The sequence below is a fragment of the Oryctolagus cuniculus genome, chromosome 5, assembly GCF_964237555.1.
Source record: "Oryctolagus cuniculus chromosome 5, mOryCun1.1, whole genome shotgun sequence".
In the NCBI taxonomy this organism is placed as follows: Eukaryota; Metazoa; Chordata; class Mammalia; order Lagomorpha; family Leporidae; genus Oryctolagus; species Oryctolagus cuniculus.
In genome coordinates this window covers 96,884,413-96,911,921 of record NC_091436.1, presented here as the reverse complement: position 1 = coordinate 96,911,921, position 27,509 = coordinate 96,884,413, and the positions used below count along the sequence as shown (strand labels likewise).

General features: G+C 39.8%; 1 protein-coding gene across 1 annotated transcript in view; it reads right to left on the bottom strand.

Annotated features, from left to right (window-relative positions):
• Positions 1-27,509, bottom strand: part of FILIP1 (filamin A interacting protein 1) — a 300,074-nt gene that overhangs the window by 271,449 nt on the left and 1,116 nt on the right. The gene's annotated exons all lie outside the window — the stretch shown is intronic.

Below are 27,509 nucleotides of genomic sequence, written 5' to 3'. Positions count from 1 at the left end.
CATTTAGGCTTAACCTACTATGCAACAGCACTGGCCCCAATATATGATCTCTTGAATTTGCTTTAAAACTGCATCAACTAGTTAGGAAAAACAGTTTGGGAAGTATAACTGAATAATATAGAATGTTGATAATTACTGAAGTTGAATGATGAGTACCCAAGGATTTATTATATCATTCCCTTCTTTAGTATACGCTTAGAATTTTCCATAATAATAATAAAAATAAGGATGATATAATTTTGATTTCATTATTTCAAATTACCATGTTAATTTTTTATGAGAGTATTAATTCATTATGGCTTTAAAATTATGTTTGTGGGTTTTAGGTTTTTTAAATATGTAGTGTTTTAGAATTATATATTTATATTTAAGGGACAGTTTAATAAAGAGAAAGAGCTCCCACCCTCTGGGATACTTCCAAAATGCCCTCCAGTGACCCCTGGACTGGGGCAGATGCCAGGGGTTGGGAAATCAGTTGAGGTGTCCGGTGCTGGTGGCAAGAACCCATTACTTGAGACATCACAGCTGCCTCCCAAGGTCTGCTGTGGTGGGGAGCTGTAGTCAGGAGCCAGAGCTAAGAAGTAAACCCAGGGACTCCAATGTGGGACTTGGTTTCCCAACTACGAGGCTACACGCCCACTCATAAATATTTTAATTACATAAGGAAACTGCAAACTTTTTTCAATATATAAAAATATCATCTTAAAATAATTATAAAAATATTATCTTTGGAAATTAAAAATATGACTTTTTTAGAAAAATAGCATATTCTCACATTCCTCATTTTCTCTACTTTTGGAAAGGATTTGCAAATCAGACATGCTCTGGGGTGAAGAGAAGTCTCCTCCAGAGAAATCTCTAAGAGAGATGCATCCCAACAGATCAATGACTCTGCCTGTGGGCCTCATTGCAAAGAAAAGATCTGGCCATTTTTCTGACATCAGATTTTTATGCAGTATTTTTGCAGTATGCAAGAGAAACAAACTGTATTCATGGCACATGATAAAAGTTTATCTTGGTTTAGATGGAAGTTGATAATGGGGTTTGTGAGTTAATCTGCATAGAGTTCACCTGCATATGAGGGGAAAAAGTAAGTACTTCTCTCTGTCTTTCAACAGAATTGTTTTCCACCACCACACTATAACTGAATACATACTTTTTTTAAAAAGATGTATTTATTTATTTGAAAGTCAGATTTACACAGAGAGAGGAGAGGCAGAGAGAGAGAGAGAGAGAGAGAGTCTTCCATCCGCTGGTTTATTTCCCAATTGGCCGCAACAGCTGGAGCTGCACTGATCCGAAGTCAGGAGCCAGGAGCTTCTTCCAGGTCTTCCTTGTGGGTGCAGGGGCCCAAGGACTTGGACCATCCTCCACTGCTTTCCCAGGCCATAGCAGAGAGCTGGATTGGAAGTGGAGCAGTTGACTAGAGCCAGCGCCCAAATGGGATGCTGGCACTGCAGGCAGCGGCTTTACCCAGTACGCCACAGCGCCGGCCCCGCATACTTTTTCTTAGCATGGATTAACAGTAGTTGAGTGCCCCCTGGTGGCTCTCTTCCTCCATTTAGTATAATTCTCTAATTCAGCCATTATTAGGACACTGTGGAATCAGCCTGGCTTTTCAAATGCCAAACTAAAATGAGATATTATTTGTCTGTATATCACCTGCTCAATGATTGTAGAACACTAAACCTCAAAAAATACATAATTTCTATCTATATTTTTAAATATATAAATGGCCCTGTTCTATTATGGTCAAATACTAACAATATAAAAATTTGAAATTACATACTACTATTATTTTTAATAACACATCATGTTTTAACATCCTAATTTAGTATAATGAAACACTCTTACCTCTTGGAGAAAGTATGAATTTCGAAATTAGAAAAATCAGATATCACATGTTTAATGTGGTCTTTGGGCAAGTTAAGAAAATTATCCTTGGGGCTAGCGCTGTGGAGGAGCAGAATAAAACCCCTGTCTGTAGTGCCAGCATGCCATATGGTTCTAGTTCAAGTCCCAACTGCTCCACTTCCAATCCAGCTCTCTCCTTTGGCCTGGAAAAGCCGTAGAAGATGGCACAAGTGCTTGGGTGCTGCACCCAAGTGGGAGACCTAGAGGTAGCTCCTGGTTCCTGGCTTTGGATTGGCCCAGCTCCCACCTTTGGGGCCATTTGGAGAGTGAACCAGTGCATGGAAAACCTCTCCCTCTCTCTCTCTCTCTTTCTCTCTCTCTCTGCATCTGCCTCTCTGTAACTCTGCCATTCAAATAAATAAATAAGTCTTAAAAAGAGAAAGAAAGAAAGTTGTCCTTGCTTTGAGTGGAAGAAAAACCTTTTGAAATATTGATTTTTTTTATCCATACTTTCTTTTTTTTATAAATTATATTTATTCGTTTTTATTTCAAAGGCAGAGGGGCTGGCGCCATGGCTGATTTGGTTAATCCTCTGCCTGCAGCACCGGCATCCCATATGGGCACCGGGTTCTGGTCCTGGTTGCTCCTCTTCCAGTCCAGCTCTCTGCTGTGGCCCAGGAGGGCAGTGGAGGATGGCCAGAGTGCTTGGGCCCTGCACCCGCATGGGAGACCAGGAGGAGGCACCTGGCTCCTGACTTTGGAACGGCATATCTCTGGCCATGGCGGCCATTTGGGGGGTGGACCAACAGAAGGAAGACCTTTTTCTCTGTCTCTCTCTCTCTCACTGCTAACTCTATCTGTCAAATAAAAAAAAAAAAAAAAGAAAGAAAGAAAAAAGAAACATTTCAAAGGCAGAGCAATGGATATAAAGAAAGAGTGAGATCTTCCATCTGCTGGTCTACTCCCCAAATGCCCTGAATATCTGGAGCTGGGCCAGGCAGAAGCCAATAGCCAGGAACCCAACACAGGTGCCTGATGTGGGTGGGAATGACATAAGTACTTGAGACATCAAGTTATCTTCCAGGGTGCACATTAGAAGGAAGAAGGATGGGACGTAGAGGCAGGATTCAATCCCAGGTACTCCAATATGGGATGAGGGTGTCCCAAGCCACAACTTAACCTGTTGTACTCCAATGTTCATCTCAATGCTTACATATTTTGAAAAGGAAAATGTACCTTCACAATGGAGCCATCTGCAGTCTGCCATTAACTAAGTGATCATGCTTTGCATCATCATTAAGACAAGCTGAGTAGCCTGATGTGATGCAGTAAACAAATCATCTATGACTCAGCCTTGCCAGAAATGTTTAACTGAAATCTCATCAAAGGGAAATTATAAGGCAAATCCAAAACATGAGAAATTCTAAATGACATCTAGTCTGTGCTCTTCAAAAAGGAAAAGCTAAACAAAATAGAGGATATAGTCTAGATTAAAGAGACATAACAAACTACAATGAATTAAACTTGATCATATTCTAAATATAAAAACAGCTATAAAAGTTATTTTGTATACAGGTGGGTGAACTTTAATATAGCTGTAGGTTAGGTGATATGAAAGTGTCATGATGCCTTCAACTTATTTTCAAATGGCTCAGCAAAAAAAAGTACAAATATTGATATATGTACATAAATGTATTACATATAATTTGTTTATGGATAATGCATATTACTTGTATAACTTATAAATTATACATATATAATACAGATATAATACATATATAATACATTATACATACATAATACAGATATCATATGTATCTTTTTTTTATCTGAGAGGGGGAAAAAGCCAGAAAGTGAAAAACAGAGAGCTCTCATCTACTAATTCATTCCCCAAATGTCTGCAGTGGCCAGTACTGGGCCAGGGCCAATGTCGGGAACCAAGATTCAATCCAGGTATCTCACATTAGCAGCAGGGACCTAATCACTTGAGTCATCACCATTGCCTCCCAGGGTTTTCATTCACAAGAAGCTAGGGCAAAGCTGGGAATTGAACCCAGGCCCTCAGTGTGGCATGTGAGAGTCTTAACCACAAAGTTAATGGTCCACTCCCCCAACTGCTGATTTAAATCTTATCCTCTTATTGTAATAAACAATAATTATGAGTATAACAGTTTTTCTGAGTTCTGTGAGTCCTTCTAGCAAACCATCAAGCCTAAGGATAATCTTGGGGAAAAAAATCCTTGATACAATAGCATTTCAGTATTATAACACTTTCAATGTGATTTTAAATTCCATTAGGCTTAAAATGGCTTAAGTAGAACATTATATATTAATTTTTAATTTTAAGCTCTTTGATACAGTATGTTCTAATATTTACCATGAAGCAGTTACACACTGGGCAAGTATTTAGTGCTGCAGTTAAAATGCCATCTGGGTTACCCACATCCCCTATCAGAGTGCCTGGGTTGGAGTCCTACATCCACTTGCGATTCCAGCTTCCTGCTAATGTGCACTCTCAAAAATAGCATGTTTCAAATACTTAAGTCTCCCCATCCACATGTGAGACCAGTATCAAGTTCCTGGGTCCTTTCTTTGTTCTAAATCAGTCCTGGCTATTGCAAGTGTTTGGGAAGTGAACCAGCAGATAAGATAAATCTCTCTGACTCTCTTGCCTTTCAAAAAAAAATCATAAAAGTAAGGAAAATATTGTATGAGTTAGAATGTTTATTACATTGTACTAAAAAATAAAAAATAAATAAAAAAATGGGCTGGCATTGTGATGTAATGGGTTAAGCAGCCTCCTACAATGCCGACATCCCATATGCATGCAGGTTGGAGTCCTGGCTGCTCCACTTCTGATTCAGCTCTCTGCTAGTGTGCCTGGAAAAGGAATGGAAGATGGCCCAAGTGCTTTGTCCCTTGCACCCACATGGGATGAAGATCTTGGCTCCTGGCTTCTGCATGACCCACCCCTAGCCATTGTGGCCACTTGGGGAGTGAACCAACAGATGGAAGATCTCTGTGTATCTTTCCCTCTTTCTCTCTGCACCTTTGCCTTTCTAAGAAATAAAATAAATCTTTAAGATTAAAAAAACAGCCTAAATTTAAAATATGATAGGAATAGCTTGGTATTAGGACCTCTCCACTTATGAAATAGCATATAGTTATCACAACATTTAATTAAAGCACATAATTCTTAGCAAATTGTGTATGCATATGGACAAATACTAAAAGAGAACATGTAAAAATACATGATGCTGGTTTATGGTCATGTTTGGAGGTTTCTTAAATTTTCATCATTCAGGCTGGCGCCGCGGCTCACTTGGCTAATCCTCCGCCTGCGGCACTGGCACCCTGGGTTCTAGTCCTGGTTGGGGCACTGGATTCTGTCCTGGTTGCTCCTCTTCCAGTCCAGCTCTCTGCTGTGGCCCGGGAAGGCAGTGAGGATGGCCCAAGTGCTTGGGCTCTGCACACACATGGGAGACCAGGAAGAAGCACCTGGCTCCTGGCTTCGGATCGGTGAAGCACCGGCTGTAGCGGCCATTTGGGGGGTGAACCAATGGAAGGAAGACCTCTCTCTCTCTCTCTCTCTCTCTCTCTCACTATCTAACTCTGCCTGTCAAAAAAAAAAAAAATTTTTCATCATTGGGGTTAGCATTGTGGCTTAGTGGGTTAAGTTATGCCAGCAACCCATATGGGCTCCAATTTGAGTTCTGACTGCTCCACTTCCTGTACAACTCTCTGTTTATGGCCTGGGAAAAGCAGCAGAAGATAGTCCAAGTACTTGGGTCCCTTTCACCCATGTGGGAGCCATGGATTAAGCTCTTGGCTCCTGTCTTCAGCCTGAATCAACCCTAGCCATTGCAACCATCTGGAGAGTAAACCTCTGATGGAAGATCTCTTGTTGTCTCTCCCTCTCTCTGTGTACCCTTGCTTTTCAAATAAATAAATAAACATTTAAAAAAAAACTATTCATTATTATAATGAAATTGTTTTTACAATGAATAAATATTTTAAGTGCCAAATTATAAATTTAATTCCTTAGATTATGGTACTAATTACATTTTTTAAAATTTGAACCTCTAAAAACCATGAATCACTGATCCTTCATTGTCTAAAGTAGAAATCCTAGATTCTATCTGGATTCCAGGTCCCTTAAATACTGATTAGGAGATAAAGAATGGAGCACTGTGGAAACAACATTACATAGTGGAAGAAGATTGGAATTTATAGTCAAATCCACCTACACTGAACACCATCTCTGCCTTCTACTCTATATGAGGTCTTCAGCTGCATCCTTCACTTGAAAGCCTGATCTTTCTCATTTGTGAAGCAGAAATAATAATGACTACTGATTTATATGGTTATTACAAGTGAGTAAAGCTCTTGACACAGTGCCTGGGATTGAAGAAAATCTAAATAAATGTTCCATTCTCTCCCCTTCAATTCTACTCTCAAACATGCCAGATATTAACCCATGTATTTTTAAAAGTGCTTCTCATCCTGTGACACCTACTTTCAATATCATATGAATTATGAACCAATGTAGCTTTCATGGCATAAATAATGTTGGCCCAATACATACAAAAGGAACTCTTAACTTTCAGGTGGCTGATTTAAGGATTGATAAAGACATGTATTATTAGTTTTTCTCTACTATGTCATAAATCTAAATCATAATCTAATAAGTAATAAATCTAATTTTGAAAATCATACAATCTCATTCAAATACCTGTTGATAATTTTTGAATCCAAAATAGAGCACCAACAGCACAACAAATGTTTATCCAAAGAACTAATGAACCAAAAACAGTTACAGCAACAAATAAGAAAAATAGAAACAATGGAATAGAATAATGGATGGAAACTCTTACCACGGCCACCGTCACTGCCTTCCAAAAGCTTCTGGGCATTGTATTTTGCTAAGGAATTTGAAGATGGAAAGTTTCAGCTGTTGTTTCTCTGTTTTTAAGTGCACAACAGAAAACTTTGCAAATTGTCTTTCCTTAGTTCAAAAGCAAAATAAAAATGATAGTACACAAATATTTTCCTTCAGTTTTTAATGTTTCATTGCACATACAACCTGACATGTTGATTTAATTATGTTTTTGTGTGGGAAGTGTTGTCTCCTACCAAAGCATATTCTTTATTTGCTCAGAAAGGACATTCAGAGAAAAACAAGCAAAACAATTTTCATTTTCTTACTAGTGGGAGTCAAGTCTGCATTGAGGAAATATTTGAAATGCTCACTACATTCTTGTCATTTACGTGTTTCACAGAGCCAGTGTACAGCTTAGAAGGAAGAATGACTGCTACATATAGTGGTAGAGGAAAGCTCCCTGCCGTCTGCCCTCCCACAGCATTGCCTGGACTATCTTACCAAAACATAACTTCTCAGTTATGAATTGTGTTCTCTCTAATCTCCTTATTGTCTCCTGCCCGACATTCAGGCTCTCCAATCTGCCTCCCATGATCTTTCCCCCAAGAGCACCTCCACACCAGGGCCAGACTAGGCCAAGTCGGTACCTTCACTTGTCCTGTGTAGCTTCTTAGAATGACTTGTATCCAAATTTTAGGCATCTCCCAAGACCCAGCTCCAGCCCCTTCTCACTCATAAGACCATTCCCAGTCCTTGTGGTTCATGCTAATTCTCTGAAAATCTATAACAGCTCTCTAAAGTCGTCTTTTGGCACCTAGTAAAATACTCCATGGCACTCTTGCCATTTCAAGTAGTCATGTCTTTTATGATCCATCTCCCTCTCTGAGGGTTGGAAAACAGTGACTGTAGCACTGTGCAAGAAAAATGATCATATCTGTAGGATATTGTTTGTAATTATTCACTTCCTCCTTCTTGTGAATCAAATATATTTATCCAACCGATTTCATGTTCAGACATGTGACTTGCTTTGGACAATTGGTTATTTGCTATTTGTTACTTCCAAACGGAAGTTTCTAGGAAGATTACAAAAATTCCCAAAGTCCCCTAGTTCCTGTGCCTCTGCCATAAGAAAAAAACATTGCACACAGGCCCTCATTCAGTTTAGATCACCAAATAAGGAAATATACAGAGCAGACTTAGCCTGAAGTCTGAGCAGAGCCAAAACATCCAATCAGAAGTAAAGAACAGGAACTTGTGAGTACAAAATAAGTATTTATTATTGTAAACCACTGAGAATTTGAGATTGTAATCCAGTGAAAGCTGACTGATAAAATACTCCCATATATTACAGGCACTTATGTTCTATAGCCACAGTATCTCATTTAACAGACACAAAACACACAGTGTTGTAAGATTTCAGAAATAGATACACCTGGTTTTAAAATCAGATTCTCCAATTTATTGAATATATTATCATAGGCAAGATATAATCACAATGAAACTTGTTAAAAGAAAGGGCAGCCAGCACTGTGGCACAGTAGGCTAACCCTCTGCTTACAGTGTTGGCATCCCATATGGGCACCAGTACAAGTCCCATCTGCTTCTCTTCTGATCCAGCTCTCTGCTATGGCCTGGGAAAGCAGTAGAAGATGGCCCAAGTGTTTGGGCTTCTGTACCCACGTAGAAGGCCTGGAAGAAACTCCTGGCTCCTGGCTTCAGATTGGCTCAACCCTAGCCATTGCGGCCATTTGGGGAGTGAACCATCAGATGGAAGACCTCTCTCTCTGCCTGTAACTCTACCTCTCAAATAAATAAATCCTGGGGCCTGCACCGTGGCGTACTAGGTTAATCTTCTGCCTGCGGTGCCGGCATTCCATATGGGTGCCAGTTCTAGTCCTGGTTGTTCCTCTTCCAGTCCAGCTCTCTGCTGTGGCCTGGGAAAGCAGTGGAAGATGGCCCAAGTGTTAGGGCCCTGCACCCAAAAGGGAGACCGGGAGGAAGTACCTGCCTCCTAGCTTCAGATTGGCGCAGCTCTGGCCACTGCGACCACTTGGGAAATGAACCAACAGAAAGAAGACCTTTGTCTCTGTCTCTCTCTCACACTGTCTGTAACTCTGCCTAACAAATAAATAAATAAATCTAAGTTCTCACAGTACACTTCTAACAGCTGTTGGGAAAGTTAAATTAAATAATATGTTTGGGGTCCAGCACTAGGATGCAGCAAGTTAAGCCTCTGATTGTGACATCCATATTCAATATCAGAGTGCCTGTTTGAGACTGAGCTACTCTGCTTTCAATCCAGCTCTTTGCCAAAGTGCCTGGGAAGGCAATGGTGCACTGCTCAAATATTTTGGCTCCTGTCAACCATGTGAGAGACCAAAGATGGAAGATTCTCTCTCTCTCCCTCTCATTCTGTCCTTCAAATAAATTATTCATTTTTTAAAATAATATATATATATATATAATGTATTTGAATGACCAAATAACTTCATAAATGAGTCCTAATTTAGTTAGCCCCAAGTTGGGCCATGAGATAAAGTCTCAGATGCATGTAGTTTAGGAAACATGTGTGAGGAAGTGGGGAAAGTGAGACAGCACAAGCAAAGTGAATAAAATGATAAGGTTCCAATTTGGTAAAATAGGTCCAATCCCAATAAGATATGATGTGGAATTTTTCTCAGATGGTCAAGTAAGACCTATCAGACTCAACAATTTCACAAATAAATACTTACAAGTTTCACTTACAGCCTCTGAACAGAAAAAAAAAATGATCAAAATCAATGACCCGAAGTTACTGGTGAGTGAACAAAAGCAAACAAATTCTAGAAGAGTTAAAATCTGGAGGAATTAGGAAAGTTTTCTATTGTTACAGATTTGAGCCTGAGGGCAGGCTGAAGTAGCACTACTTGATATAGTTAAAATGCTAATAGAAAACTGTCTTTCTGGCTCTAGGAACAAGAGGATGGGATTCAGAGCAATGCTAGATCCTGGAAAGTCTGGAAGGAAGAGATCCAGAAATGGGAAGTCCTGAATTCTGCTTATAAACTTCACCCAAGCCCCTGACCTACTCACAAATGAGGCAGACTCTAGGTACCTCAGCTAACAACAAAAGGAATGGATTGAAATTTGAGTTGCTTTCCACAAAAAAGAACATTACAGTTTTAGCTTTGCAAAGTTAATTTCCCACTTTAAAAAAAATGAATGCTGTTTTGAGAAATTTAATAGAATGTAGAGTCTTAACTACATAACAATCTTCAAAGTCCAGGATACAATCCAAAATTGCTCAACATTTTAAGAAATATGAAAGTGTGACCCATATTCAACAAAAAAATCAGGAACCAAGATCCATCCCAAAATTGTCTAGATGATGAAATTAACAGACAAGGATCGCAAAGCAGATTTTATAACTCATTGAAGTAAAACAAAATACTCCTATAATAATGAGAGTACAAACAATCTCAGGGAAAAAAGAAATTATAAAAAAAAAGAAAAGGAAATGTTTGAATTAACAGAATGGTGCATTTTCTCTGCAGAATCACCATGGCAGCTAGGATTGCATATAGACATCCTGAAAACTGGAGAGCCTTTAAAGTCCACATCACTGCTGAGTACAGCAGACCAAGAAAAGCAGAGAATTCATCATCACTTGACCAGCTTTACAAGAAATCCTTAACAGAGTTCTACATTAGAAGTAAGCATTATGAAAACACATGACAGTACCAAACTCATTAACACAAAAGATATAATCAGTAGCCAATCAACAAAATAATGGTAGTTCTTATCTATCAATATTAACCTTGAAGGTAAGTGGATTAAATTCCCAGTCAAAATATATAAGTTGTCTGAATGGATTTTTTTTTAATGACCCAACTTGGGCCAATGTTGTGTAGTAGGTGAAGCCGCCACCTGTGATGCCAGCACCCGATGCGGGTACCATTTCAGGTCCTGGCTGCTCCACTTCTGATCCAGCTCCCTGCTAATGACCTGGGAGGCACACAGAGGATGGCCCAAGTGCTTGGGCCCCTGAACCCATGTGGGAAACCCAGAAGCAGCTCCTAGTTTCTGGCTTCTGCCTGGCTCCGCCCCACAGTTGCAGCCATTTGGGAAGTGAACTAGCAGATGGAAGATTTTCTCTCTTTCTCTCTAATTCTGACTTTCAAATAAGTAAATAAATCTTTTTAAAAAATGACCCAGCTATATGCAGCCTATAAGAAATTCATGTTATAGATAAAAATACACATAGACTGAAAGTGAAGGGATGGAGAAAGATAAACATTCTCAAATAGAAACCAAAAACAAGCAGGAGTAGCTATACTCATATTAGATAAAATGAACTTTAAATCAAAAACTGTAAAAAGATACAAAGAAGCACATTATGTATTGATAAAAGGATCAATTCAACAAGAAGATAAAATAATCATTATATATGCACCCAAACCAAAGACCACACAAATACATAAAACAAATATTATTAGACCTAAAGGGAGAGATAGATTCCAATACAATAATAGTAGGTGACTTCAACACCCTACTGTCATCAATGAACTGATCATCAAGACAGAAAATCACCAAAGATACAATGGAGTTGAACCACACTACTGAGCAAATAGACCTAATAGACATTTATAGAACATATCACCCAACAGCAACAGAATACATAGTTTTCTCACCAGTACATGAAATATTTTCTAGGATATATTATTTAGTAGGCCACAAATCAAGTGTGAGTAAATTTAAAATAACTGAAATCATACTATGTATCATCTTAGACAACAAAGGGATAAAGCTAGAAATCAACAAGAAGAAAAATAGAAAATTTACAAATACATGGAAATCAAACAAGATTCTACTTAATGAACCATTGGATCACTGAAGAAATTAAAAGGTAAATTTAAAAAGTTTCTCAAAGCAAATGAAAATGAAATACAACATATCAAAACCTGTAGGATACAGCAAAAGCAATATTATGTGAGAAATTTATAGTGATAAATGCTTATATTAAGAAAAGAAATATCTGAAATGAATCATCTAATGATACATCTCAAAGACTTAGGAAAGCAGAAACAATATTAGTAAGAGGTTAGATATAATAAGAATCAGAGCAGAAATAAATGAAATTGAAACAAAAATAAACAAAATAAGCTGTATTTTGAGAATATAAACAAAATAGACAAACCTTTAGCCAGACTAACAAAGCAGAAAAGATAGAAAAAATAAAATAAATAAAATTACATAAGAAAAAAGGAGACATTACAACCAATACCACAAAAATGCAAAGGATTATAAGAAACTACTATGAACAACCAAATGCTAACAAACTGGAAAATCTCAAAGAAATCAAAATTCCTAGATATATATATATATATATATATAACCACAAAGACTAAACCAAGCAGATTTAGAAAATCTAAATAGACCCATAACAAGCAACAAGACTAAAGCAATAATTAAAACTATCCTATCAGGGACAGGCATTTTGGTGTAGTAGATTAAGGCTCCACCTGCAATGCTAGCATCCCATTTTAGTGCAGTCTGAGTATCGGCTGCTCTACTTCTCATCATCATTCAGTTCCTTGCTGATGTGCCTGGAAAGGCAGCAGAAGATGGCCCAAGTAGAATCTCTCTCTCTCTCTCCCTCTCCATCTGTCTCTCCCTCCCCTCCCTATCTCTTTGTAACTCTCCCTTTCAAATAAATAAATCTTAAAAAAATAATAATAAAGAATTGGGCCCTGCCATCCACATGGGAAACCCATATGAAGTTCTTGGTTCCTGGCTTTGGCCTGGCCCAGCCCTGGCCATTGTGGCCATTTGGGGAATGGTCCAGTGGATGGAGGATCTCTCTCTTTCTCTCTCCCCCTACCCTTCATTCTGTATCTGTAACTCTGCCTTTCAAATAAATAAAAAATCTTTTTAAAAAACTTCCATCAAAGGAGAGTCCAGTACCTGGTGGTTTTACTGCTGAATTCTATTTTTTTAAAGGTTCATTTAGTTGAAAGGCAGAGTTACAGAGAGAGGAAAGGAAGGGACAGACAGAGAGATCCTTCCATATGCTGGTTCACTCCCCAAATAGCCACAATGGCCAGAGCTGAGCCATTCCAAAGCCAGTAGCCAGAGTTACAGAGAGAGAGAAGGAGAGCCAGAGAGGGGGGGGGGGGGTCTTCCATCTGCTGGTTCACTCTCCAATTGGCTGCAATGGTCGGAGCTGCACCAATCCAAAGCCAGGAGCCAGGAGCTTCTTCCCAGTCTCCCATGTGGGTGTAGGAGCCCAAGGACTTGGGCTGTCTTCTACTGCTTTCCCAGGCCATATCAGAGAGCTGAATTGGAAGTGGAGCAGCTGGGACTCAAACTCGTGTCCATATGGGATGCTGGCAATGCAGGCAGCGGCTTTACATGCTGTGCCACAGCACCAGCTCCATGTGTAAGACTCTCATAATAAAAACTTTAAATTATTGCTTCAGGGCCGGCGCCACAGCTCACTAGGCTAATCCCCCGCCTTGCGGCGCCAGCACACCGGTTCTAGTCCCGGTTGGGGCGCTGGATTCTGTCCCGGTTGTCCCTCTTCCAGGCCAGCTCTCTGCTGTGGCCAGGGAGTGCAGTGGAGGATGGCCCCAGTGCTTGGGCCCTGCACCCCATGGGAGGCCAGGATAAGTACCTGGCTCCTGCCATTGGATCAGTGTGTTGCGCTGGCCACAGCGCGCCGGCCGCGGCGGCCATTGGAGGGTGAACCAACGGCAAAAGGAAGACCTTTCTCTCTGTCTCTCTCTCTCACTGTCCACTCTGCCTGTCAAAAAAAAAATTATTGCTTCAGGATATAAAAGATGACCTAGATAGAACTACTACTCAAACAGTACTCTATACTTTGTGTGTCTGTGTGGGTGCAATCTGTTGAAATCTTTACTTAGTATATATTAAGTTGATCTTCTGTATATAAAGATAATTGAAAATGAATCTTGATGAAGAATGGGATGGGAGAGGGAGTGGGAGATGGGATGGTTGCAGGTGGGAGGGAGGTTATGGGGGGAAACGCTGCTATAATCCAAAAGTTGTACTTTGGAAATTTATATTTATTAAATAAAAGTTGAAAAAAAATAAGACCTAGAAAAAGGCAGTGTACGGAGGGAGCTTACTGCACTAGTCTAGGAGAAGATAGTTTAAAAAAAAAGTGGAGAGCATGCAGTCTCAGGGAAGCGTTAGGGAGAAAACGGCAGAGGAAACTCCACACAAATTATAGGGACACAGCAGACCTACATGGAGGGTGTGGCCATGCAGCTGAGACTCTGCACCAGGTTTGAGAGAGGTGAAACCAGACTGCAGCAGCCCAAGCCACTGGCAATAAAGCTGCATGAAAAGTCTGCAGGGAATCCAGTTTGGAGCCCTACAAGGGATAGTAAACCTGACAAACTAAAGGAGAAAAAAAAGGGGGGGGGTGCGCTTCTCTCTCCCAATCACCCTGCAATGGCATCCTGTAACAAGCTGAGAGAGCAGGCGCCATTTTGGACATAGGTTAACAGCTGCGATGGCTTGTGTCCATGCCCAGAAACCAGTCTACCTCTGTTCCATGATGTATTTAACTGTCCAAGGTGATGAATTCATATGCTGATATCACATATTAATCCTTTCCAATCAAGGCCTATCTGTTTTTAACTGACCTATGTAGCAAAATTTTATGCAACTCTGGGAAATTTCATGTGTTTTCTGTTGCCTTTATTGCGTTTACTTGCTTAAAATATCTGGGTCTTAAAGGAGTTAACTATTTACACTTGCTCTACAATTTTGTTTAAAATGCTCAGGTTTGGGGCCAGCGCCATGGCTCACTTGGTTAATCCTCCACCTGCGGCACCAGCATCCCATATGGGTGCCAGTTCTAGTCCTGGTTGCTCCTCTTCCAGTCCAGCTCTCTGCTGTGGCCCAGGAAGGCAGTGGTGGATGGCCCAAGTGCTTGGGCACCTGCACCCGCATGGGAGACCAGGAGGAAGCACCTGGCTCCTGGCTTCAGATCGGCGCAGCGCCGGCCATAGCGGCCATTTGGGGGGTGAACCAACGGAAGGAAGACCTTTCTCTCTGTCTCTCCCTCTCACTGTCTAACTCTATCTTTCAAATAAATTAAAAAATAAATAAATAAAATGCTCAGGTTTAAGTTTTATGTTAACCAAATGGTTTAAACCTCTGACAATTTTTTTTTTTTTACATCTAAAACTCTAGAACTGAGTTTTTGACCTTGGGTCTTCCAACTGGCTACCTTGAACTCTCAAAAAAGGAGGCTCTCAATTGGGAGAATTAACTGTCTTACACACTTTGTATTATCCAGGATCAAACAACCAGAAGCCATCAAATTCCAAGCAGTACTGTTATGGGGAAAATGACAGTAAGACTACAACCTCAGTTCTTTTCTCCTATAGAAGAAAAATTCCCACTCAGACAAGGCAGTGAACAAAGCAAGATTTATTCAAGTTAGAAACCTGTTGTAGCATCTAGGAGGGAGGCTCCTAGAAAGGAAGACCTGATAAACTGGTTGAAGTGGTGTCTTTGAAGCACAATTCGGATGAGCAGACTAATAGCCAACAATCAGAAGATGGGGACAAAACCCAACCAAAGGCCAGAATTATAGTCCTTTCTAGTCTTCTCATGATAAAAGAAAAAAAGCCATCTGAAGGGTGGGATACACAATTTCTTCTTTCTATTCTCAAGGTAAAACTAGAAACTCAAGAGAAGTGAGGCGGGCACTGTGGTGTAGAAGGTTAAACATCCCATATGGGTGCTAGTTCAAGTTCTGGCTGCTTCACTTCCAATCTGGCTCCCTGTTAATGCACCTGAGAAAGCAGTGGAATATGGCCCAAATACTTGGGCCCCTGAATGCACATGGGAGATCTGGAAGAAGCTCCAAGCTCCTGGCTTCAGATTGGCCCAGCTCTGGCCATTGCAGCCACTTGGGGAATGAAGACCTCCCTCTTTCTCTTTCTCTCTCTCTCTTTCTCTCTCTCTCTCTGCCTCTCTGTATCTCTGCCTTTCAAATAAATAAATAAATCTTTAAAAAAAAAAAAAAAGGAAGGGAGGGAGGGAGGGAGGAAGGAAGAAGAAATAAAGATTTTCCATCCACTGGCTCACTCCCCAAATGGCCACAGTGGCCGGAGCTGGGCTGATATGAAGCCAGGAGCCAGGAACTTCTTCTAGGTCTCCCACATGGGTGCAGGGGCCCAAAAGTACTCGGGCCATTTTCCACTGCTTTCCCAGAGAGCTGGATCAGAAAAGGAGCAGCAGGGACTCTAAATCGTGCCCACATAGGATGCAGGCACTGTAGGTAGAGGCTTAGCTCAACTACACACATCACCACCTCCCTGGAAGATCTTTCTCCTGTTTCTCCCTCTCTCTGCCTGTAACTCTACCTCTCAATAAATAAATACAATCTTTAAAAAAAAAAAAATAGAATTATCCAGGTATCTGGTGCTTACTCACAGTTTGGCTTAAGTTAATATTTGTTCAAGATTTTAAGGTACCTAAAGATCTCAAAAAATGTTTAAATTGGAATACTATAAAATTTAATAATTATTTTTACAAAATGTTGTCAAAGTAATAATTCAATTTTGTTGTACACAATTGTATTCTTTTGTAATCTTAAACATAGAAGAGGCATACCTTATTAGACAAGAAAGTCTTTGTCAGTTTAGGAAAAACAAACAGCCCAAGTAAAATTAAATATATATTTGTATTTTGTTATTAAAATTTATAAATTCAGAAAAAACACAGGGGCCAGGCATTTAGCCTAGCGGTTAAGATGCCCACATCCCACATTAGACTGTGTGGGATGAATTCCCAGCTCCAGCTTCCTTCTAATGCAGATTCTGGGATGCAGTGGGATTCTGGGATGATAGCTCACATAATTGGGTTCCTGCCACCCACCCGTATGGTAGGTAAATCACATTCCTGGCTCCCTGCTTCAGTCCTAGCCCAGTCCCAGTCATTGCAAGCATTTGGAGATTAAACCAGAGTATGGGAGCTCTCTATGTCTCTCCCTCTTTGTATCTCTCTGCCTCTGAAGTATATAAATTAATGTTTTATGCCAGGTCTGTCAAGCATAATGCTAGCCCTGGATTACTTATTGATTTAAAAACAAAAATAAAAAACCACCAAAAAAAAAGTAAAATATAAAAATAGTTATAAAATTAATGTTTTATAGACCCTGGAAAAAAGAATTTTCAGCAAAGTACAAAAATTTAAAGCATTTCTTTCTTTAATTTTGTAACTCTTTACTGTGGAATAGCTCAGAATGTCAGCTCTGTTTTAAGGAACAGAATTGATAACTGAGCAAGGAAACATAATTTGTATTATAAAATTCTAACTTTAATAAAAATTCCTTAAACAGTGAAAAACAAAGGTAATTTATCTACTCTTTATTATTACATTAATTTCATTTGCCAAAAAGTTTTGTTAATTATGTAAACTAGGATTCCTAAATCATCCTAAGTTAGTAGCTTCTGGAAGAAGAGGTTTTTCTTTAAGTTTAGCAGATTAGAAATGAGAACTATTTAGTTTATGGAACTTTTAGGAATACTTGGCTACATGAGCACTCATTTAACTCTATAAGCCAATTAGAACAGAGATTTAAGAGTTTATATGATCTAATTTTTCTGACCGGCTGAGTTAGACAGTGAGAGAGAGAGAGAGAGAGACAGAGAGAAAGGTCTTCCTTCTGTTGGTTCACCCCCCAAATGGTTGCTACAGCCGGCACGCTGCGCTGATCCAAAGCCAGGAGCCAGGCGCTTCCTCCTGGTCTCCCATGCGGGTGCAGGGCCCAGGCACTTGGGCCATCCTCCACTGCCTTCCTGGGCCACAGCAGAGAGCTGGACTGGAAGAGGAGCAACCAGGACAGAACTGGCGCTCCAACCGGGATTAGAACCCAGGGTACCGGCACCACAGGCGGAGGATTAGCCTAATGAGCCGTGGCACCGGCCATGATCTAATTTATTAATACTATCTAGAGATAAGAAAACATCTGATACCCAAAAAATGATATCAAAGGATCTCTCTGGATTATAGATACACAAACACAAGGACACAGGCATGGGCACAGACATACAGAAAATGTACACTTTTCAATTAAACAATTTCAGTCATAGGTCATGGGTAAACACAGAAGCTAAAAAATTCACCAGTAGTGATAACAAAGAGCTATTCTCCTTTCTAGTGAGCATAAAATTATTAATTGATTTGAGCTCGAAGGAGACAAATCAACCAGACTAGCAACTCAGATTTCCCATCATCTCTCACCCAACAGAAAATAAAATCTCTATCATCCTTTTCAGGTATCAATGAATATGATATACCATAAAACAAAATCCCCCATCATTACTGCCATGAATTACAAAGTGCATTGTGTTTGAAACAAACAAAAGAAAACAAAACACAAAATCAACATAAAGAAAAAGGAGAAATAGAGCCAGCCAATTTCATGTTCTACTGCTGTTTGGGATTATTCTGGGATTCAAGAAAATATATGTCAGGGTTCAAGTAGCCCATAAGGTACACTTTTCCTGCACTCTACCTTGCTTTGTCATTGGCATCTCGGTGGATGACCACCACAACTATTAGGAATAAGTTTTAATGGTAAAATTATGACCACAATACAAATATAAAAGTGACACATAACACATTTTTTTAAAGATTTATTTACTGGGGCCAGTGCTGTGGCATAGCCGGTAAAGCCACAACCTGAAGTGCCAGCATTCCATATGGGTGCTGGGTTGAGTCCTGGCTGCTCCACTTCTGATCTCGCTACATGAGAGGCAGAGTTACAGAGAGAGGGAGAGACCGAGAGAGAGAGGTCTTCCATCTGTTAGTTCACTCCCCAAATGGCCACAACAACTGGGGCTGGGTCAACCCAAAGCTAGGAGCCAGTAGTTTCTTCCATGTCTTCCATGTGAGTGCAGGGGCCTGAGCACTTGGGCCATCTTCCACTGCTTTTCCAGACCACAAGGAGAGAGCTGGATCAGAAGAGGAGTAGTAAGGACATGAATCAGTGCCTATATGGGATGCTGGCACTGCAGGTGGATACTTAACCTACTATACCACATTGCCGGCCCCACATATAACAAATATTAAGCTCATTGATTAATGAGGAAACCAGTAGATGGTATAAATGGTTCAAAGGAAAAATCTCAATAACAAATATATATATATAAGCCATCAGGAATACTGAAATGAATGTGCTAATAAATACAAAATTAGTCTCTTGGAGAGGGAGGTAAGTCAACTGCCTCTCTATCAGATGAAACTTACTTTCACTACTTTCCATTTTCTCCAACTTAACAATGTTTAAAAAAGCTCCATAAAGACACTGACCACATATAATATCAGTTAACCCAGAAGTGTTTGCTGAAGAATGCTGGGTATCCCATTGACAAGAAACCAGTAACAACTTCTTCTTCTTCTTCTTTTTTTTTTTTCCCATTTCAAGATCTTTCACAATTTTGCCTGACAATACAGTGAAATAGATTTAAGATATGAAAAAGAATAAGAAACATTTTTATGGCTTTGCAACATCTACTGTGAGAATGAAGACCACTCTCAGCAATCGGACTGAAACGTCAACATCAATCTGAAAGGACAGATAGCTGTTGTGAAGAGCCCCTGAGGAGCGCTGCAGAGGAACTTCAGTTGCATCACTGTAGAACTCAGACCCCTTGAGAAGAAAAAGAAGAGGCACTAAATTGATAAATGGTACAAAAATGGAAAGCAACTGGCAACTGTTCATGCTGTAAAGAGAATACCAGCAAGGGTGTTACATTGGGATTCTGCTGTAAAATGAGGTCTGTGTATGTTCTCTTCCCTATCAACATGGTTATTCAGGAGAATGGGTCTCTTGTTGGAATCCAAAATTTCTTGGGAGAAAAGTACGTCCAAAAGGCTTGGATGATACCGGGTGTTGCTTGTTCAGCATCTCAAGCTCAGAAAGATGAGTTAATCCTTGAAAGAAATGACATTGAACTTGTTTCAAATTCAGCTGCTTCGTTGAACAGGCAACAACATTTAAAAACAAGGATATCAGATTTCAAGATGGCTGAATAGAGAAAAAGGCATGCTGCTTTGGATAAGGGGAAAATAGCAGAAGAAACATGAAGTGCATTCCCAGGGGAGAGTTAAGAGAGAAGTTTGCAGTGGAAAATCTACAGAAGAAAGAGACACCATGGAACAGCATGGAAGGTACAGAGTGTAGTAACAAGCAGGGAAACGACACAAGAGCTCCATAACCAGAAGCTGGAGGAAACACCAGCTTTGGAGAGTGGGTGAGAGCAGACTGTGGCAGCCTGTGCTACTGATGATATTGCCTAAAGCAGAGCCTTGCAGACCACACTGTCTTTGAGAAAAAAAATGATACTAAAATTCATATGGAAACTCAAGAGACCTCAAATAGCTAAAGCAATCTTAAATAATAAAAAAAAAGCTGAAGGTATCACAATACCAGAATCCAAGACATACCACAATGCAATTATAATCAAAACAGCCTGATATTGACACAAAAATAGACATGCAGACCAGTGGAACAGAATAGGAACTCCAGAAATCAATCCTTGCATCTACAACCAACTAATCTTAGACAAGGGAGCAAAAATCAATTCTAAAAGAAAGGATAGTCTCTTCAACAAATGGTTCTGGTAAAATTGGCTCCCAACATGCAGAAGTATGAAATAAGACCCTACCTTACATCTTGTACAAAATCAACTCAAAATAGATCAAGAATCCAAATCTATGACCTGATACCATCAAATTACTAGAGGATAACATTGAGAAAACTCTGCAAGACACTGACAAAGGCAAAGGTTTTTTGAAAAAGACCCCAGAGGCTCAGGCAACCAAAGCAAAATTATATAAATGGGTTTACATCAAGCAAGAAGCTTCTGCACTGCAAAGGAAACCATCAACGAAGTGAAGAGGCAAATGACAGAATGGAAGAAAATAGTTGCAAACTATGCAACTAGCTGATAAAGGATAAATATGCAGAATATATAAAGAACTCAAGAAACTAAACAACAAAACAAACAATCCAGTTAAGAAAAGGGCATAGGACTTAAACAGCCATTTTCAAAAGAAGAAATTCATCCACTGGTTCACTCCCCAAGGTGGCCACAACAACCAGTGCTGAACCAGGTCAAAGCCAGGAACCAGAAGCTTCATTCAGGTTTCCCATGTTAGTGGCAGGGGCCCAAGCATTTGGGCTATCTTCCACTTTTTTCCCAGGCCATTAGAAGAAAGCTGGATTGGAAGTGGAACAGCCTGGACAAAATGGGATGGCCTTACCCACTATGCCACAATGCTGGACCCATACCACAGTTTTTATTTTAAAAAAGAATAACTTAAGTTCTACAGGCACCAAGATAATTCTTTTCCCTGCAATACATTTGGGCTGATATTCTCTCTCTCGAAACCAGGTCATTTTCTCCCTGTGTTTGTCAAACTCAGGACATGTGAGAAACTCTGGGATAGAAAGGAGCCCAGGATGGACTGAGAATAGAAGTGTGCTGACACCAAGGACTCTTCCCAAACCAGGGACTGGCACATTACCACAGATCAATAAATCTTTATTAAATAAACTAATGAGTTACTTCTTGTAACAGTCATTGAGCACTGTCTTCCCATTTGAAATACCTGATCCAATCATTCAGGATTACCCTGGTTCTCCGCTCAAAGACCAATCTGTCATAAACCTTGAGTGGAAAATCCCCCTGGATTCCAATTGAAGGAGACATGTTCAATTAGTTCCCATATAGAGGATTACTCTGAGAGGCTAATTTAGTCCTCCCTCCTGCAAAGATCAGAAAAATTTGTTTGCCCTCCAGGAATTCTCATACATTTTGAATCTACTTCTTTACTTCCCTCCTAATCTGGTAGTAAATGCAGAGTAACCTAAAACTATCAGAAGAAAACAAAGCAAACGGTTTCTTTCCTTAGTGATTTTGGTAAGACACAGGTTATAACAAATTCTTTAAAGCTTAAAATTCACAAATGAATGCTCTAAGATTTGCCAATACACAAATACACTCAAGTAGTACAATTCTGACACCAAGTGGTAAAAAGCAGGTATAAGCTCTTTGACCAAAAAATACTGTAAGTGAGGATGAGCATTTAGTTTCATGGTTAAGCTTCTGTATTCAGTGTCTGAATCCAATAACACAGTAACTGGGTTCTAGTTTCTGCTCTCCATTCCAACTTCCTGCTAATGTGCACTCGGGGAAGTAGCAGGTGGTGGCTCAAGTACTCGAGTCCCTGCCACTCATGAAAAAGACCCAAATGGAGTTCCTGACTCCTAGCTTCAGCCTGGCCAGTACTGGGCTGTTATAGGGAACAAAAGAGTGATGGAGAATATCTCTCTCACGCGTGCAAAATAAATAAATAAATAAAACCTTTAAGTGATTTTTTTTAAATGTAAAGGTGGTTCTTTAAGGGAAAAAATCCCATAGATGATTATTACAGGCAATTTGGTAGTCAGGCTTTCAGTCAGTGTTATGTTGCAGTCTAAGACGCATTGTCAGTACTGTTTTCCATCAAATCATTGTAAAATAAACAATATTAACATTGCTCCATACATACAAGAGGTTTTCAAAAAGTTTGTTGAAATATGTATTATGAAAAAAGCACGGGGCCGGCGCTGTGGTGCAGCGGGCTAATGCCTTGGCCTGAAGTGCCAGTATCCCATATGGGCACCGGTTCAAGACCAGGCTGTTCCACTTCTGATCCAGCTCTCTACTATGGCCTGGGAAAACAGCAGTGGAGGATGGCCCAAGTCCTTGGGCCCCTGCATCTGCATGGGAGACCCAGCAGAAGCTCCTGGCTCCTGGCTTCAGTTTGGCGCAGCTCTAGCCTTTGCGGCCATCTGGGGAGTGATCCAGCAGATGGAAGAACTTTCTCTCTCTCTGCCTCTCCTTCTCTCTGTGTAACTCTGACTTTCTTTTTTTTTTTAACTTTTATTTAATGAATATAAATTTCCAAGAACGATTTATGGATTACAATGGCTTCCCCCCATACCGTCCCTCCCACCCACAACCCTCCCCTTTCCCACTCCCTCTCCCCTTCCATTCACATCAAGATTCATTTTCGATTATCTTAATATACAGAAGATCAGCTTAGTATACATTAAGTAAGGATTTCAACAGTTTGCTCCCACACAGAAACATAAAGTGAAAAATAATAGATGATTTTTTTAAATGATGATGAAATCAGATCAGACCTATTGTCATGTTTAATCCCAGTGAGAGTCAAGTTGGGAGTTGATAATTTCTTTTTTTTTTTTTTTACAGAGGATCAGTTTAGTATGCATTAAGTAAAGATTTCAACAGTTTGCACCCCCATAGAAACACAAAGTGAAATATATTGTTTGAGTACTCGTTATAGCATTAAATCTCAATGCACAGCACACTAAGGACAAAGATCCTACATGAGGAGTAAGTGCACAGTGACTCCTGTTGTTGACTTTACCAATTGACACTCGTGTCTATGGCATCAGTAATCTCCCTATGCTCCAGTCATGAGTTTCCAAGGCTATGGAAGCCCTCTGAGTTCTCCGATTCTTATCTTGTTTAGACAAGGTCATAGTCAAAGTGGAGGTTCTCTCCTCCCTTCAGAGAAAGGTACCTCCTTCTTTGAAGACTTGTTCTTTCCACTGGGATCTCACTCACAGAGATCTTTTGCCAGAGTGTCTTGGCTTTCCATGCCTGAAATACTCTCATGGGCTTTTCAGCCAGATCCGAATGCCTTTAGGGCTGATTCTGAGGCCAGAGTGCTATTTAGGACATCTGCCATTCTATGAGTCTGCTGAGTATCTCACTTCCCATGTTGGATCACTCTCCCCTTTATTTATTCTATCAGTTAGTGTTAGCAGGTACTAGACTTGTTTATGTGCTCCCTTTGACTCTTAGTCCTTTCATTATGATCAATTGTGAACTGAAATTGATCACTTGGAATAGTGAGATGGCATTGGTACATGCCACCTTGATGGGATTGAATTGGAATCCCCTGGTATGTTTCTAACTCTACTATTTGGGGCAAGTCAGCTTGAGCATGTCCCAAATTATACATCTCTTCCCTCTCTTATTCCCACTCTTATGTTTAACAGGGATCACATTTCAGTTAATTTTCAACACTTAAGAATAACTGTGTATTAATTACAGAATTAAACCAGTCATATTAAGTAGAACAGACAAAAAAACTACTAAGAGGGATAATGTATTAAGTTGTTCATTAACAGTCAGGGCTATGCTGATCAAGTCACCGTTTCCCATAGTGTCCATTTCACTTCAGGAGGTTTCCTTTTTGGTGTTCAGTCAGTTGTCACCGATCAGGGAGAACATATGGTATTTGTCCCTTTGGGACTGGCTTCTTTCACTCAGCATGATGTGTTCCAGATTCCTCCATTTTGTTGCAAATGACTGGATTTCGTTGTTTCTTACTGCGGTATAGTATTCTAAAGAGTACATATCCCATAATTTCTTTATCCAGTCTACCGTTGATGGGCATTTAGGTTGGTTCCAGGTCTTAGCTATTGTGAATTGAGCTGCAATAAACATTAGGGTGCAACTCTGACTTTCTAATAAATAAATAAATCTAAAAAAAAAACCTATCAATCTTTATTATTTAAATAACAGGAAATAGATTTATGTAAACCCACAGAGAAAAATTTGCATTTGAATATAAAATTCTATAAACTAACTTGAACATTTTTTCCTAGTTCAATTTTTAAAAGTTTTGTTTACTTATTTTGAAAGTCAGAGTTACAGAGAGAGAGGGCAAGACACAGAGACAGAGAGGTGAAATCTTCCATCCACTGGTTCACTGTCCAGATGATCCCAATGGCCAGCTCTGGGCCAGGCCAAAGACAGGAACCAGGAGATTCATATGGGTCTCCCATATGGGTGATAGGAGCCCAAACACTTGGGACATTTTCCACTGCTTTGCTCAGAACACTAGCAGAGAGCTGAATCAGAAGTGGAGCAGCCGGGACACAAAGAACTGTCATATGGGATGCCAGAGTCGCAGGTGGCAGCTTCACCCACTATGCCACAATGCCCACCTCTCATTAATTAAATTAACATATAGGAGGCTATGAAAATTTACATCTTACAAAATCAATATATTAAATTCAAAATACGACAGAAAAAAATGAATCTAACACAGAGTACAGGTCAAGTAAAGAAGACTGTACACACTCTGCAGCTTATACACATGCATTACCATAGTCAATGTATTTAAGAAAATACATTAAATTTTAGAAGTAACTTTAAATTTAGAATATACAGAAATCTTTAAGAAAGAAATCATCGAGGCTAGTGCTGTGGCGTGGTGTGTAAAGCTACCGCCTGCAGTGCTGGCATCCCATATGGGCACCAGTTTCAGTCCTGGCTACTCCACTTTTGATCTAGCTCTCTGCTAATCTTCCGAGCAAAGCAGTGGAAGATGTCCCAAGTGTTTGGGACACTGCAGGTGGTGGCTTTACCCATTACACTGAAGTGCCAGCCCCCATTTCTGCCTTTAACCTTTACCTTTTTCCAGTCCCATGGTACAGGGGCATCACTTAGATCTGCATTCTTTGTTTGTTTGTTTGTTTGTTTGTTTTTTGGAGCAAAAAAATTATTCTTTTTATCAGTTTGTCCATACTGTTTTGACAATCGGTTTCAATTTCATTCCTCAGGGGTATATCTGTGATGGTAATTTTATGTGTCAACTTCACTGAGATATGAAGTGCTCAGCTATTGATCAAACATTATTTTGGGGGTGAGAGTTGTGGCACAGTGTGTTAAATCACTGCTTAGGACACTGGCATTCTGTATTAGAGTAACTGAAATGGAGTCCTTCCTCTGCTTTCTGATCCAGCTTCCTGCTAATGCACCTGGGAAGGCAGTAGATGATGGCTCCCATAATTTAAGTGCTTCCCACCCACGTGGGAGACCCAGAGGGAGATTTTGTATTTTGACTTCAGTCTGGCCCAGCAACTGTTATTGCAGCTATTTGGGAACAGATGAAAGATCTCTCTCTCTCTCTCTCTCTCTCTCTCTCTCTCTCTCTCCCCCCCCCACCCAAATGAATAAATAAAACCAAAATGAATAAATAAACATTAAAATTTTATTTTGGGTGTTTTTGGATGAGAGTAATAATGAAATAGGTAGAACAGAATAAAGAAGAATTATCTCCCTCATGTGAGTGGGTCTCAACCAGTCAGCTAAAGACCTTCAAAGAACAAAACACTGGCTGCCCCTGAGTAAAACAGAATTATTTCTGCCTGACTGCTTTTGGACTTGAATTAAATCTTCTTGAGTCCTGATTCTGCAAGCCATTGGACAGCAACTACACGATCAGCCCTCCTGGTTCTCAAGCCTTTGGACTGAGACTAGAAAGAAACCTTTGGCTCCCCTTAGTCTCCAGTCTGCCAATTCACCCTTACAGAATCTTGGACTTGCCTGTCTCCATAATCATAAGTACATTTGTGAAAACTGTACTTAAAACTAAGCATCCAAAACCAATTTTTAACCCAAAGTTAAACAAATAATTTATAATAGAAAATAAGTGCAATCCTGAATAAAGTTATAATAGCTTAAACACATACAAAAAAACAATTTCAACTAACAGAAATTATAACTAAGAGTGGTGGGAGGATAAAAGAAGTAAATTTATGTCAGGATGAGGACTACCATCATCTTTTATGGTTGCCAAGGCAGTAGAAAATATAAACGTAACATTTAATGAAAAGCTAAAGTGTGATATTGAGATATACAAAGGCAACTATGAGAAAACAGATCTAAAAGATTTGAAAGTACTTGTCCTTGGGGAGCAGAATCTTTGGTGGAAGTGTTGGAACAGTAGACTGCTGCTTTTAACTTATATAACCAGCTGATTCTACTAACTACAATATACATTTATAACGTCATTTATTTTTAAATGGGGCATAGTTTTAATTTTTAAGAAAATTACTGGGGGCCAGTGTTGTGATATAGTGGGTAAAGCCACCACCTACGGTGCCAGCATCCCAAAAGGATGCTGACTCGTGTCCTGGCTGCTCCACTTCTGGTCCAGTTTTCTGCTAATGGCCTGGGAAGAGCAACAGAAAATGGCTTAGGTGTTTGGGCCCCTGCTACTCTCATTGGAGACCTGGAAGAGAAGCTCCTGGCTCCTGGATTCAACCTGGCCCAGCTTTGGCCATTGCCACCATCTGGAAAGTAAACCAATAGATGAAAGATATCTTTCTCTCTCTCTCTCCCTCTCTCCCTCCCTCTCTCACTCTGTATGTGTGTGTATGTATATCTCCCTCTCTCTCTGTAACTGTAACTTTCTTTTGTGTGTGTGTGTATGAATATCTGTTTATTTGTACATGTATTTAACCCAGCCCCTAAAACTGTTATGGTTGACTAATTAAGAGACAGTAAGTATGCTGTACATATTAACCACTTGAAAATAACATTTGGCCCCTAACTAAGCAGTGATTGAGTCAGTGTTGCAGCTCACAGGCCCTTGTTGCATGGGCACCTCTGTTCCCATTACTTAAGTAGAAACCTGCATATGGTTTCATTTCTTAAGAATACCATGTGCTATGCTGATCAAAAGAGATTCACATTTCCTTGTTTTTCCTCTTCTCATTTCTAATCTAGCGTGATGAAAAAGTCAGTGATTTCTTTTTGTCTATATTAAAGATGACAAGTGTTTGATTCTACCAGAATTAATTTGTTACTAAAAGGAAACATTTCTTTGAACCTTTCATTGTTACAGTTTAAACTTTCTTTTAAAACATAACTTTCTA